This window comes from Rattus norvegicus, chromosome 15 (assembly GCF_021556685.1).
Source record: "Rattus norvegicus strain SHRSP/BbbUtx chromosome 15, alternate assembly SHRSP_T2T, whole genome shotgun sequence".
NCBI lineage: Eukaryota > Metazoa > Chordata > Mammalia > Rodentia > Muridae > Rattus > Rattus norvegicus.
Genome location: NC_141548.1, coordinates 11,432,716 through 11,447,077, shown reverse-complemented (window position 1 = coordinate 11,447,077; position 14,362 = coordinate 11,432,716). Strand labels below are relative to the sequence as shown.

General features: G+C 42.9%; 1 long non-coding RNA gene across 3 annotated transcripts in view; it reads left to right on the top strand.

Annotated features, from left to right (window-relative positions):
* The window catches only part of LOC108352884 (uncharacterized), an 82,046-nt gene that overhangs the window by 56,673 nt on the left and 11,011 nt on the right, over positions 1-14,362 (top strand). For all 3 annotated transcript variants that reach the window (XR_015638653.1, XR_015638656.1, XR_015638655.1), the window contains exon 3: positions 14,096-14,225. This is a non-coding gene — a long non-coding RNA (uncharacterized LOC108352884). The remainder of the gene's footprint in view (positions 1-14,095; positions 14,226-14,362) is intronic.

Sequence of the window (14,362 nt, the reverse complement as noted above, 5' to 3'; positions counted from 1 at the left end):
ATAAAGCATCAGGAAGAAACCATATAATGATTGTACCATTTACCAGATTCTTTTAAAATGCTGATAGATAGGAAAATATATTTTGTAGTAATAACTTGTATTAAGGAATTTGTGCTTAGAACTTACGGCTATATCACTAATGGAGTACACACAGGTGTGGTTGTTTTTCCAACTCCATTTCAACAATAATGGAGGAATTTCACAGAAAACTGGACAAGAAAGCAACCCCTGAGATGAATGATTTTCCTGCTTACAAACAGGACCACAGTGCGATCAGAACACCGTCTGTGATGTACGATCTGCCTCAAGAAGGACGTTGTAATTCCAAGGGCAGAACAGGTCGGAAACTTCTAGAAATTTGCTAAGCACAAATCCTTCCTAGTGGTGAAAATTTATCAAAAGGTTCTACGTAGTACACTCTTTGTGGAATCAAAGGCCCACGTTCACTTGTCCTCCTGCCGCCTGTGCTTTTCTGCCAAGACCAGGAAACATCACCAAGTCCAGTGCCAGGCTATGGAGGGTCTCGAACCTCCCGCCTTTCTCCTAAAAGTCTGATTCCTTTAGCACTTCATACCCTTGGTGCAGGATGAGTTAATTCTGTATCTTGACTGGAGATATGTCTCTGGACCTGGGCAGTTACAGAATCCACTCCTTCCTCCATCGAATGGCTTTGGTACCCCCGTCAAAGCCCATTTCTCCTTTGAGATGAGTCAGTCTGCGTCTGACTACCAGAGCTCCAACTGACTACTGCAACTTTGTACTAAGTTTTCAAAAGCAGGAATTTGAGACTTTCCATTTTATACTTCCCTTCAAGATTATTCTCTCTAGTCGAGCTCCCTTGACACACAACCATTTTTTTTTTAACTAATTTCTTTACATTCCAGTTGTTGCCTCCTCTTAGTCACCCCCTCCCACAGTTCCTCATCCCATTCTTCCTCCCCTGCCTTCTGGTTTTAAAATGGCTGCCTGCTTTTAATATTAATTTTCTTTATTTCCTTTTTAAGGGGCTTTCCTATATCCCATGTGAAGAGTAGTTTTAACTGTCAATTTGTAACAACCTGAGTCCACCTGGGCAGAGTCTCGGTGAGGGATGTATTAGATCAGGTTGGCCACGGGCCTGTCTGTGAGGGACTTTTCTTAATTGTGCTTATTCAAGAGGGAAGACCCACCCAGGATGTGGACAGCACCATTTTATTGGTTGAATACTGAGTTGAGTACATGGAGGAAAGTGTCTTGAACACTAAGCAAGCCCACAGGCCTTTCTTTCTACTCTTGACTGGGTGTGGTATGAGTAGCTGTTTCAAGTTTTTGCTGCCTCAACTCCCTCTTCCACTTTACCTTGGACAGTAATTTGGAACTGTAAGACAAACTAAGTTCTCTCTCCTCCAGGCTGCTTTCTGTCAGAGATATTTTATCTCAGCGACAGAAATTAAAGTAAAACCCACAGTCCGGCTTTGAATATCTGTGTGTCAGGATAGCCTTGAACTCCTGGTCCTCCCTCCTCAACCTTCCAAGTGTGAGTGCAGAAATTTTATGTGCGCGCTGCCATGCCCTAGTCCTGGGCTGCCTGGAACCGCATGGAAAGCCTCCTGAATGCTAGGAAAGGACTCTGCCTAGCAGCATCCCACGTCCTTCACATTCAAGACTAATGGAGAGCCGTGCCTGCCAGCCCAGCTATCTGAGATGAGACAGGAGAATTCCATGTTCCGAGCAAGATCTTATCTATAAATAAATAAACAAACAAACCAAAGGAAAAAATAGTCATGTAGCCGGATGACTTTCTTCATTTTGCAGCGGTCTGGTTCTTTTATTATGAGAGCACTTCAGAGCGAGGGCGGTAACAATAAATATTTCAGCAGCTGAGCGCGTAAATCTGAAGACAAGTAAACATACCCTGAATCATGTAAAGGACTCATTTAGAATCATAATTATGAATAATTTAAAATTGCTCTCAACTTCTTCTATAAGCAACATAAATCACTATTTATGTAACAAAAATTACAAAAAATTGACAGATTTGTGGTTTCTCTAGAACATAAATATTTCCTTTTATGCTTGTTTGGAAGTATTTTCCCAGTGGGATGATATCGTCGGCGCAAATAAATACACATTAGTCATTTCTATAATGATATCTAGACGAAAACAATCTAGAAATCCATGGATACAAGGATGACAAAATGTCTACACAAAAGACCCTTGACGAAGCCACCCAGGGATTCTTCATTCCTTCTGTGCATTTACACGCTCCATGGGAAACAGCAGAGCAAAGCCATCAACAGCACCCAATGCCGTTTCAGTTTCCAGCAGCTATGCCAAGAACTTAGGGCCTCGGTGATGACTACAGCATATTGATTGAGACACTCTCTTGAAGCACAGTTACCAAGCCCAACTACCTTTCGGTCAATAACAAGCTTTGTAATAAACTATTGGTAACGGCTTGTCACCAAGTACACAGCAGCAAGGAGATGAACCCTCTCCTTTCACTGAAGCTTCAACGAGAGCCAGTAAGCAAAGCCCTTTTAAAAACATTTTATGTTGCTTTGAAAGTGGAAAGTATACCCCTTAGAAAATATTCCCTTGTAAATGTATTTGCTATTGACTAATTTAGAAAGATGACTAAATGTTGTAAGTAAAATAATACAGGAATTCAGTACATGTAGTCACCTCGACTTCGTGAAAAGATTTAATTATTCTAAAGAAAATAAAACTATTGTAATATCTGGGATGAGTGTGTGTGTGTGTGTGTGTGTGTGTGTGTGTGTGTGTAATATGTGTGTGAGAGAATGTGTAAAGTATGTGCCTCTGTCACACGTGCATCTTGGAAGGTGTGGTAGGCTCTAAACGAACTGCCAAGAAGGTAGGTGGACATAATTTCCTGCCTCCCTTCACGTTCTTATCTCAGCCACTCCAAGAATGAATCAGACAAACAGGGACGTATCAAACAGGAAGTGCTTCATTAAGAACTCAGGAAGAAAACACTTAGAACATACTATCATGCAGGATTTTTAAAAGCAGGTCTGTGAGCAGCAGCAGCAGCAGCAGCAGCAGCAGCAGCAGCAGCAGCAGCAGCAGCAGCCTGATTGAAAATCATTCCAGATCCAAGAAGTGGTACCAAGCTTGCAGGCCTCAGGAGCACCAGGTCTCTGGAGCAGTAGGTCTGCATGTCTGGAGGTTGGAAACGACATTAGGAATGAATTCCCATGCCCAGACAGTGTGTAGTCTCAGGCAGGAGTTGAAGCAGAAACTAGTCTCCCCCCTCCTAATCGCAGGTTGTGTCCTGGAGGCTGGCTTAAGTTAGTTCCCTGCCCAAGACAAACATCTCCAGAGACACCCTGCTTCTCTTCCTCTACCAGCTGTCATGGTTTCCTGTGCACTCGTAGGGTGTCAGCTCAGTCCAACTGAGCCTAGCTGAGGAGGGAAACTGTGGACATGCAAAGAGGTGGAAATATAGGACAAACCAGGGAAGAGGGGTCATCTGTGGCAGGGGAGGGAGAGAAACTCCAACCCACCAAAAGTTCACAGTTAGATCAGTAGACCTCTACAGATGACTCAGTAGGCCAGGCCTTTTTTGTTTGTTTGTTTGTTTTTAGTTGATGTTATTACACAGCAGCGTACTCTCAGGACTCAAGTCTGGAGGCTGTCAAACGCTCCAGCAACAGGGCAGAGGCATGGAAGATACCTACCCAGAACTTTCTCCTAGCTGCTGGGTGGGCTGGAAGACGGCCACTCTCAACTGTCAGTCATTCTCCTAGAATCATACTTTGTGCAAGACCTGTGCCATTCCTGTCCACAGGGCCACAACATGATGATTTTCCCTCACCTCAACTCTGGACCATGATCTCAGCTCTTGGTCCTGCCACATGGCTGACAGACTGCTTTCCCTTGAACTCAACCTGCTTCCTTCCTTTTCCAGAGTGTTGGCCTCCAGGGCATTCAACAGTAGACCATTTGCATGTTAATACCTGTCATCTCCTGCCCAATTCCTAGGGAATAGAACGTACAAGCAAATTGTCACCTGTGACAGCTCCAACACTGTGGAAGATTCTCGTGAACAAAGAGAAGAGAATCACTGCCTCATGGTGATAATCGTCAGTCCACAGATGACACATGATAGATCATCTCTAAGGCAGATGACACATGATCGATCATCTTTAAGGAAGGAGAGCATGCCAAGTTCTTTGTCTTGTTCTAGACCTGTATTGCTCTTCGTTCTGATTCAAGCAAGACAACATCCCGAAAGTTGAAACTAGCTATTTATAATGGCTTGTTATTCTAAGAGTTGTAACACCACCTAGACCTGTCCTTCAATCTTCATGCGTTTACTCAGTTCTTGGTGAGAGGTTCCTCACTGACCACCACAAAGGTAATGAGGCACATCTACTCTGACGAATACAACATCATTTACTTTTAAATCCTTGAAATAAGGAATGTCTATGATCAACTGTTTTGTCTATAAAGCAAGAGGCTTATCTGAGCACAGTGGTGCACACCTTTGATCCCAGCTGTAAGGAGGCAGAGGCAGGCAGATCTCTATGAGATATAGACCAGCTTGCTTTACAAAGCAAACTCCAGGTCAGCCAAGGAGATATATATAGTTCAGTCACTACTCAGATATGACTGGTTGTCCTTACCTGACCTACAATTATACACACACACACACACACACACACACACACATATTTTCAAGTCAACATCATTGCTCTAAGAGACTTGGTGTCTCCAAAATCTCCTGCACCATATGACCCACAATAAACAGCTTTCTTGACCTTGTCTGCATCAATCTTGACTTAACTTTCAGGGAGAGGAAATCTAATATGCTCCTGTTAGCACCACTGTGGAAGGGGTGGGGAACTGGGCATTGCAGCCCAGTCCAATCACATGGTGGAAAGGAACAGGAGTGGGAGGTGATAGAAAAGCACACTGGGCTGGGTCCAATGCCATATCCCACTTTCATAGACTCTCATTAAACTTACATTTTTATACAATTATTTTCTCAACTTGACATGTATATGATGCCCTGTGATCATATTCACCCCTATTGCCTCTTTTATTTCCCATCAACTCCTGTTTACTCCCCTCTTCTCAACTTGTCCTTTCCTACTTTCCTCTCTCTCTCTCTCTCTCTCTCTCTCTCTCTCTCTCTCTCTCTCTCTCTCTGTGTGTGTGTGTGTGTTTGTATTGTGTGCATGTGTGTGTATGTGCATGTTTGTATTTGTGTGCATGTGTGTGTGTGTGTATTCAAGTCTTGTGCACATAGCCATAACTAGTATATGCTCGTGGGTACAATATCCAGAAGATAGGCGTTAACAGTACTATTCGTTCTCCTGTGACTCTGTCAGACCCTCTTCTGCAAAGTTCCCTGGGGGAAGTCCCTCTGTGAGGAAAGAATTTAACCTGTAGAGAGATTTAAAAGAATGAGAGGAGCTGAAAGCCTTCTCCTGGAAGGGATTTGTCCCCTTCAAATGAGAAATGATCCCCTCAACAAGAATGGAAGAGAGTGAGTGAGGTGGAAAGATGGGCCACAGCTATGCTCAGACCATTGGGCATCATTGTCATCTTCAGCATCACCCAACAGTAGGGGAGGGAGGGGCAACTGAATGGACTCCACTATGAGCTTACTCGCTGCCTTGGATTCCGGAAGTCAGGAATTTAGGTTTTAGTAATAGGAAATTCTAAAGCTGGAATAGAATAAATTGAAAATGCTCATAATCAAATAGGCCTTTACTATGCGTGTAGTAAATAAAAATTGGATCATAAAGAAGAATTACTAAGGCACATTTTATTCAAAGTGTAATCATATCAAAACACATTATATGCTAATTTAATTTTTTAAAATAATTACTTTTTAAAATTGGTTCTTGGTATGAAGTTTACTTTGTCAAGTGCTTGTTCTGCTTAATGATGGAACCCAGCTTTACAAGACATCATGGAGCCTTGTCCTGGTGCCTCTTATCATAATGTGACAGTAGGTGGAGGTGCTGTTTGACCTTTATAACCACAGACAGAGACACAATGGAATCTAGTGCCTGGAGGTCAAGGATGCTGCCAGACACAATACACACCAAAGTAGATGTCCATTCAAAATGCCAACAGTGTCCTGGTGGGTCGTCAGCTGTTTCTTAGGCCCTCCATTTGTGTGACTGAAGGGTTAGGAGGAGATTTCCAGTTACAGTGGGTTGCCAAATATCCAGATCTCAAAAACCCCTGCCCACACCACAGGCACATACTGGTAAGAATCCCACCTCAGGATTCGGCAGGTGGAAGCAGTGGACCCCTAGGTTCCGCAGTGGGTATTTGCAGATCAGTGCCTGAATTTGTAGGAGGTCCTATGTGACCTTCAAGATGTCCCCAGAAGAAAGCTTGCATTGGCCAGTGCTAACTGTGAAATCCTGTTCCCTTCAGCTGCTACTCAAGTCTCCTTTTCCTTAACTGTCTACCTTCCCAACCAGGCCATCAAGTGAGGCCTGAAGAGTAATTTTCTTCAACAACGATGTCTGCTAATAAGTCTGGAAGAACAAGAATGCCATGCTTGGTCAATCTTTGCCTTTTCTTAGTGGCAAATAAGGGTAGATGCTTCCATTGTGGGCTGAGCTTGTTATGATTCTAAGACTGAAATTTGGTAAATAAAATTCACTTTCCCATATACCGCTTACAAGTGGAAGACAGTGATGTCTCTATGTATGTTAGGCTGTTTCCTCATTTGAGATAACTTTTAAAGAGCTTTAAGTATGCGATTATTGAAACTTATTATCAGAATTTATTTCCAGTATGAATAAGCTATTCAATGTTTATTATCATTTTTGCATTTTTGTGAATTGCAATTTTTGACCAGTTTGTTTGAGGCAGGACCTCATGACATAGACTTTACTGACTTGGAACTTGCTACAAAGTCCAGGTTGGCATTAATAAACTCATAGTCCTCCTGCCTCTGCTTGAATGCAGCACACACAGGAGAACACATCCGGTTTGTGTCCCACGTGCGACCTCGCCAGCAAGAAAACACGTGGGGACATACGAATCCTTGCGGCAGCCAAACTTTTATTAAAATCTTAAGGAGAGCGCCCCGTGTGCCTGCATGGCGCAGCTTATATACACCCTAGCGCGGCGCATCCACACCTGATTGGTCGCTCACCCATGATCTCATAAGGCACGCCCCGGAGTGGGCAAAGACCTGGCACGAAGGCACTCTTGCACATGCACACACAGTTAACTTCCTGAAAGGAAGTCAGCTGGCGCGGCGGAGGCCAGCGCCATCTTGTAATGATGGAAGCTATCCTGGCCTTCCACATGGGGCGCAGTGGAAGCCAGCGCCATCTTGTGGTGGCAGCGGCCCTCTACATCTCCCCCTATTTATTTATTTTTTATCACAAATCATTTATTTTATAACAAATCATGATCACCCTATTGCATGCAATGAGGAAACCTCAGCGATGTGGAAGGGCTGAACAAAGGATCATTGAGTCTCTCTCATCCCAGTGCAATGGATCCACAGATCCATGGGGTGCAAGAGCAGAGAACTCAGATACCGAGAGAGAGTCTCTCTCATCCCAGTGCAATGGATCCACAGATCCATGGGGTGCAAGAGCAGAGAACTCAGATACCGACTAATTCCTGAGCATAGATAACCAAATTCCAGGGGAGGCCCCTTGTACAATGGCCACAAGTGCTTGAGTGATAATGGCCTTGTCACGTTTCTGTTGAGATCTGAGTTTGCAAACCAACCATAGTATGAACACTAATCCACAGCATAGGGCTGCACCAAACAGAGCCACTCCCGATAAGTAGCGGGCACTTCATCTGGTTCACCTCAGCTGTTACCACCAAGGGCCGTAGTCAAGCCGCTCCTATAATAGAATTTAGAATTTCCCATTGTTAGCAACTACTCCAGAAAGTTCACCCACTGTGCTTGTCTAACAATAGATTGGGGGAGGATAACTCCAGACACTGCAGACACAATGTCTGCAGCAGTAATGGCTGCTACAATAGCAGCGAAAGTGTCAAGGTCTTTTCCAGGACAGTTCAGGATCAGTCATTTTTCTCTGGAACAACCAGCAGACAATGGAACCATTTCTGAGATCTGTACAACAAGGGCAGAGTTCCCCAGTCCACAGCAGCTTTACACAGGTGGCATTCCTGTGAAGCTACAGTCTGTAAAAAGACCAGTTAAGGCAGCAAGAGTCACCAGGGAATGAAGGGGGCAGCAACGGCTGGAGTCCAGTCTTCTCCAGAAAGCAGCAGTGCACAGAGGGTCAGAGAGCGGGCCATAGTGGGACGGGACACACGCAGCGGTAACACTGACTGCAGCAACGGCAAAATCTCTGATGACAAAGGATGAAGGGGAATCTTCTATCTTCCTCTCAGGGAAGAGGAATGACTCCAGGGACCCGAACCACGAGAGCTGAATCTTCATGTAACCAGGATCAGCAAGTCTCAGCAACCACTCAGGCAGCTGGCACACTTTTGTAGCATCCTGTAGAAAAAACACAAACATTCCCTCTTCCCCATGTAAAATATCTGGACAGGATCATGTCAATATGTGGATCTTTCTATTTCACCTAGGCAGAAGTATGCCTAGTTGTAGGGTGCCATAAACTTTGGCATCCAAATTTTAAAATTGAAATAAAAGGAGCATTATTTAGCATACAGGGACAACTCCCCCTTTTTATTTATTAAGATATAGCAAAGATATTATTTATTAAGGTAAATCCTCGAGGATTAAATTGAGGACACTCAGCACTTGTATTTATAAATTGACTTGTATACCAAATTATTGTCTCCAGCATTATTGTTTTGGATATATAAAGAATGAGATTTTTTGACTAATTGTTCCTATGTAAGGCCTACAATCTGTCTGGTATCATTGTCCTCCCTTGTTAAGGAGCCCAGGCAATCCAGTTTGAGTTCTTAAATGTCCTATAAAGGAACAGTACTTAGTGCTCTTAACCACTAAGCCATTTCTCTAGCACCTCACAAACTTTATTTACCTAAACATAAGCATTAATTAGAAATGTCAAATCTTGTAAATACTGTCCAGATTTAGTCGTACTAGAAATCCCTGAACTGGCAGGGTGAGGCTGGGAACAGAAAGCAGGCAAATGGAGTCTTCCTCTTTTCATATCAACTCCATTACCATTTTCAAAGAACTGGGTCTATGGTTTTGTTTAGTTGTCTGAGCCAGAGCACTGAAAGGACAGTGAGTTGTCAGACAATTTACACTGAAATCACTCACTGATTTTAAGTAGAAAACCTGTCTCTAATAAAGCATTAAGTAATTGAAATCAATTGTAAACCACAAGCCACACATTGGCTATCAGTATATGAATTGAAGGCTTGATTTAAAAGCAGTGGCTAAACTACGGAATTTAATAGTCTGTGTTGAAGCAGGGGAAACTCAAGAGAATAAACAAGTGATCCAATCATATATGTAGCCTTTTCATTAGATGAACCACCTATAAATACACTAAGCGCATTTCCTATGGGTTGTATGCACAAATATACAGGAAGTACAAAAGCATGTAAAGAGTAAAATTATCAATTTTGTCTGAAAAAATTGTATATGTAATAGGCCAAATATCAGTATTTTGTAATAACCAATTAACTGTTGTTTGGAATAAGATATGTTTTACCAGGTTTCTTTTCAAAATACTTCCATGACTCCAGTCCACAACTCTGTACTAACACAGCTGAAGCTTTATCTCCAATGTGCATAACAAAGACCTAAGTCCTCTGGTAGGGTGAGGTACTTAGCCAATTAACATATCCTTAGAAGCTTAAAATTAGCTTCAAATATTCTTTTCTGGAGTAGTGTAACAGCTACTCCCCAAATATTAAAGCTCATTTTGAGAGCAAAGGTTTGTAGTAAAAATTTCCATATACACTGAAAGATTTAAGTTCTAACCTTTTACATTGAAGAAGCAACAAAATTACCTAATACAAGGCTGTTAGCAATCCTCTGAATCTATCTTGAAATGGCAGTTGGAATAAGTAAACTGGCTGTAATGTTCTCACGAGTTCCAAAACCTCATCAATCCTTTGTAAATCTTGTAACAGTCTCTACCTGTTTGATTTTTCCTTAATTAAAAATAAGTTTGAGTTAGTCAATGTAACACTGGCAATCCTTAATCACAATCTTTAAGTTCTCTTTGTAACACCAGAGCACAGCCACAACATTGGAAGGTCACCTGAGTTCTGAGTATGTGACTAGGCAGCTGTTCTAGGGGCAGTGGAATTAGCATCAAAATACAGTAACTTCTGGGCAAACCACAACTAGGAAAGCAAAACTCGATCTCCAACAAACTAGTACAAAGTTTGACTGCCAATTCTTATATATGAACGCACAATGGTGTGGTCTCCAATACCTCAACAAAGAGACATTGTCCTAAATTCTTTTAGAAGCCTGGTTTCTAGGATAAGAATTCCATAAAAATATTATCTCAATTTAGACCTGTTTCCCTAGGTTGGCCCATGTCCCATGTTATCTAGAATGACTTCATCCAAATTACCAGCTTTATGTCAACTTTCTGTTACCAATATTATACCCTTTTAACCATATCCAATAACTAAAAAGCCAACAATCTATGACCAAGGCAAGTAGAGCATATTTACACATTTAAAACCAATCAGAAACAATTTGACTTGGCTACACATATCTTTAATATTTAGACCAAACACCATTTTTACCTTTTTTGCTATGATTTTAAGAGAAGCACCTTGTCACCTGTTGAGTCAAATAATAAGTCAGGGATTTCTCTAAGAGAAACAGCTCTCAACTCTTGTACCAAAGAAGCTGAGAAGGTGCTGGCACCTTTAAGATCAGCTCGTGCAGATGCTTAGCTTCTGGGCAGCTTCTCCAGCTGACCTATGTTCCTAGCTACAGGTGCAGGGCTCTAAAGGCCTGATTGAAACTTTTTTATTCATTTGTTCCCTTTTTGAAACGAGTTAAAACCAAATCAAGGTGCAAACGACCAGCAGATAAAGCTTTTACCATTTTTTCTTTCGAACATGAAACATAAAACATTTAAACAACGAGAAACAAGAACCACAGACATACACTGACAGACATGGGGACATCCTGGTGCACCAGGGACAGACAATAGACAAAGAGGGAAAAAACCAGATGGTGTTCACGGTGACTATCCACTCGAGTGGAGTCGATATGGACGATGGATTGTCTCAATTCCTGGACTAGTCCATCAACGTGTTGAAACCAAATTCCTGTAAGATACTGAGATATATTATCTGAGCAGCACGACTGACATTCGCCAATGGTATGGAAGTGAAACACAGTCCTGAGTATTTCCACTCACAACCCAATTACATTAACTCCATCAAGCTGTGCATGGGCATTGAGATGTCCTTTTGTTTGATTCTCCTGAATAAATTTTCAGGCGGTCTGCCTCTATCAAGCCTAGTCAGTATGACACTGCAAATCTTATAGAGCCTGATCACACCTTTTACCAGCACAAAGACAAAATTTTTCTCCCAAAATACTGTGTTCCTTTTATCTCCTTTTCTTTTCGTTTTTTCTTTAGAGACCTTTTCTCCCTCCGACATACTTTCTTGTTGCTCTGTAAGGACCCTCTGACCTGTCCTAGCGGCTGTAACGGCTTCCCACACAAAGAAAAAAATAAACAAAATTACCAGTCTTGTCCACGAAGGATCCATAACTTTCGGTTTCTTCACAGTTTTTGCAGGGGTCCTTCCCTCAGTAGCCGAGGTGGCCACTGTCCCTGGGGCGTCCTTTCCCCGTACTATCACCTCTGACGGTGGTAAGACCACAGAAGGGCCTGGTGCTTGAGATCGATCAGTATCATTTTTTCATTGCAACCTTTCACTACGCTCTATTTCTGACATGCTTTCCTATCATGTCTCTCGGAGTTTACCTCAATTCCTGCCGCTTCTAGATCCCTTCCGTGAAACGGAGGCCCTCCTTGGTGCCTGGCAATGGTGTGGCTTTTGTTCCGGGTTTCGGCACCAAATATCCCACGCGTGACCTCGCCAGCAAGAAAACACATGGGGACATACGAATCCTTGCGGCAGCCAAACTTTTATTAAAATCTTAAGGAGAGCGCCCCGCGCGCCCGCATAGTGCGGCTTATATACACCCTAGCACGGTGCATCCACACCTGATTGGTCGCTCACCCATGATCTCATAAGGCACGCCCCGGAGTGGGCAAAGACCTGGCACGAAGGCACTCTTGCACATGCGCACACAGTTTACTTCCTGAAAGGAAGTCGGCTGGCGCGGCGGAGGCCAGCGCCATCTTGTAATGGTGGAAGCTATCCTGGCCTTCCACGTGGGGCGCAGTGGAAGCCAGCGCCATCTTGTGGTGGCAGCGGCCCTCTACAGGTTTGTTGTAGTTTATTAACTGCAAAGACTTCTTTGTATATCCAGAAGATACATGAATGTAATCTACAAATGTTTTACTTTGATAATTTTAAGATTATCTTACAGTGAGCTCATAGCAGGCAGGATTTTCTAGAAGAAAAAGAAACAGATCAGTTCAGCATCTGTAGATAGTAGTTCTAATTTGATTATTAAAGATCTGTCTTTAACAGAGGTAAAACTAGCCACTCAGCATGAGGTTATAGCTGTAAGATCAAAACTGACAAATGAGAAAAAAATAGAATTAAAAAAAATAACAGGTTTGTGTAAAAGCTCTGAATACAGAGAGCAGAGTCTATGGAGCATGGTAACTGTAAAGCATGTGGTGAACCTAGATTTTTAACTCTAAGTTGTTTAAAATGTGTGTTTCGTTCACCTGTTCCCTTCCCTCCATTAGGCCAAGCAGTGCTTTTGATTACTCTAAGTGTAATAATCCTACCACATGTTTTGTCTACTGAAGGGGAGAGCGGATGGGAAAACAGTAAGAACTTCAGGAAGGCAGCTCCGTCTACAAGCTGATTTGATCTGTTCTCTAATGCTGATCAACTGATTAGAATTTCAGTGGAGCAGCTGGAATGTTGCAGGGCTGGAGCCTAATTACAATTTATTTTGGGCTATTTTTAGTCCTCTAATAGTCATTTCTTGGCCACCTCTATGTCAGACGTAGCAATCTGTTAGTAACAAGTAACAGATTAAGGGGGTGGGAGAGAGAGGGAGAGAGAGAGAGAGAGAGAGAGAGAGAGAGAGAGAGAGAGAGAGAGAGAGAGAGAGAGAGGAAGAGGAGAGAAGCTGCTCCCATGTTGGAACATGGTATTTTGACTAATCTGGATCTGTGCTACTGGGCCACAGTTACTAACATCTGACTCCCTAATAAGTGGGCTCTTACCTGCCCCTCCCAAAGAACTGTACATGATAAAAGGTATTTATCAGATTGCCCTACACTACTGTGTCTGGGCAGTCCAGGAGTAGCTGTCTTCATACTGGACAAGCTCAGTGGCTCCCAAGCCCAGGAAGCTAGAAATCTCAGCGACCCCAAACTGATATCAATGGCCTGGAAGATTCCAAAGGAGTCATTGCTATTCAGTCTACATTGGAATGTCAAAGAAGCAGGAGTCTGATCTCAGGGAAGGGTAGTGGTGGCCATGGCAGCAGCAGCAGCAGCAGCAGCAACAACAACAACAACAACAACAAATGCACTAGCTCAGCAAAAAGTGAACACAGGCAGGCAGCCCCACCATTTTAGATTGGGACCATTAGTTAGTGCTGTCCCCTCTGAGGGAAAATGCTCTCTCTAGCAGGCTCAGTAGCATGTGTCATTGGTTTCAGGTTCTGACTAGTTGACAATCAAGACAAACTATCCCAGTGTTTTTCTGTATGGTAGGTAAGTTTCTGACATCCAGAGTGACCATTTCGTTCTTGCATAGCTCATGGCATGTAAGTACTACCTGGAATATTCTGGCCAGCCCACTCCCATTTCTACCTGTCTTAATTTGATTTTGTGGCTGTTCTTTGCTTGGTTGGGCAGCATGTCTAAGGGGGACATAAGGACAGATGAGAAAAGCATTACAGCTTTTCTCTGTGTTTGATCTGACCCAGAGGGTGTTTTGTTGGATTGGTTTGAAACGGCCCTTTCTCATTGGCTAATGAGTGTTACACAGTAGGCAAGTCATTCTTTATCACTGTCCTTTTTGGTATTTCATACATTTACAGGTTTTCCCAGTTTCCTTCCCACAAGAAAGCAAACAGATGAACATCCGCTGGATGTGCTAAGGGACACCTGTGAATTCTGAATCCTGGGCAGAGTCAGAAGCTCAAGTGTAAGGTCAACCTAGAACACATGGTAAGTATGCATGGACTTACTGTACTCCCCATCGATCTCTGTCTCTATCTCATACACACAGGTGCACACGTGCAGATGAGCCTATCAGTCAGTACAAAAAATAAATCATGCTGGAGAGATGGCTCAGTGGTTAAGAG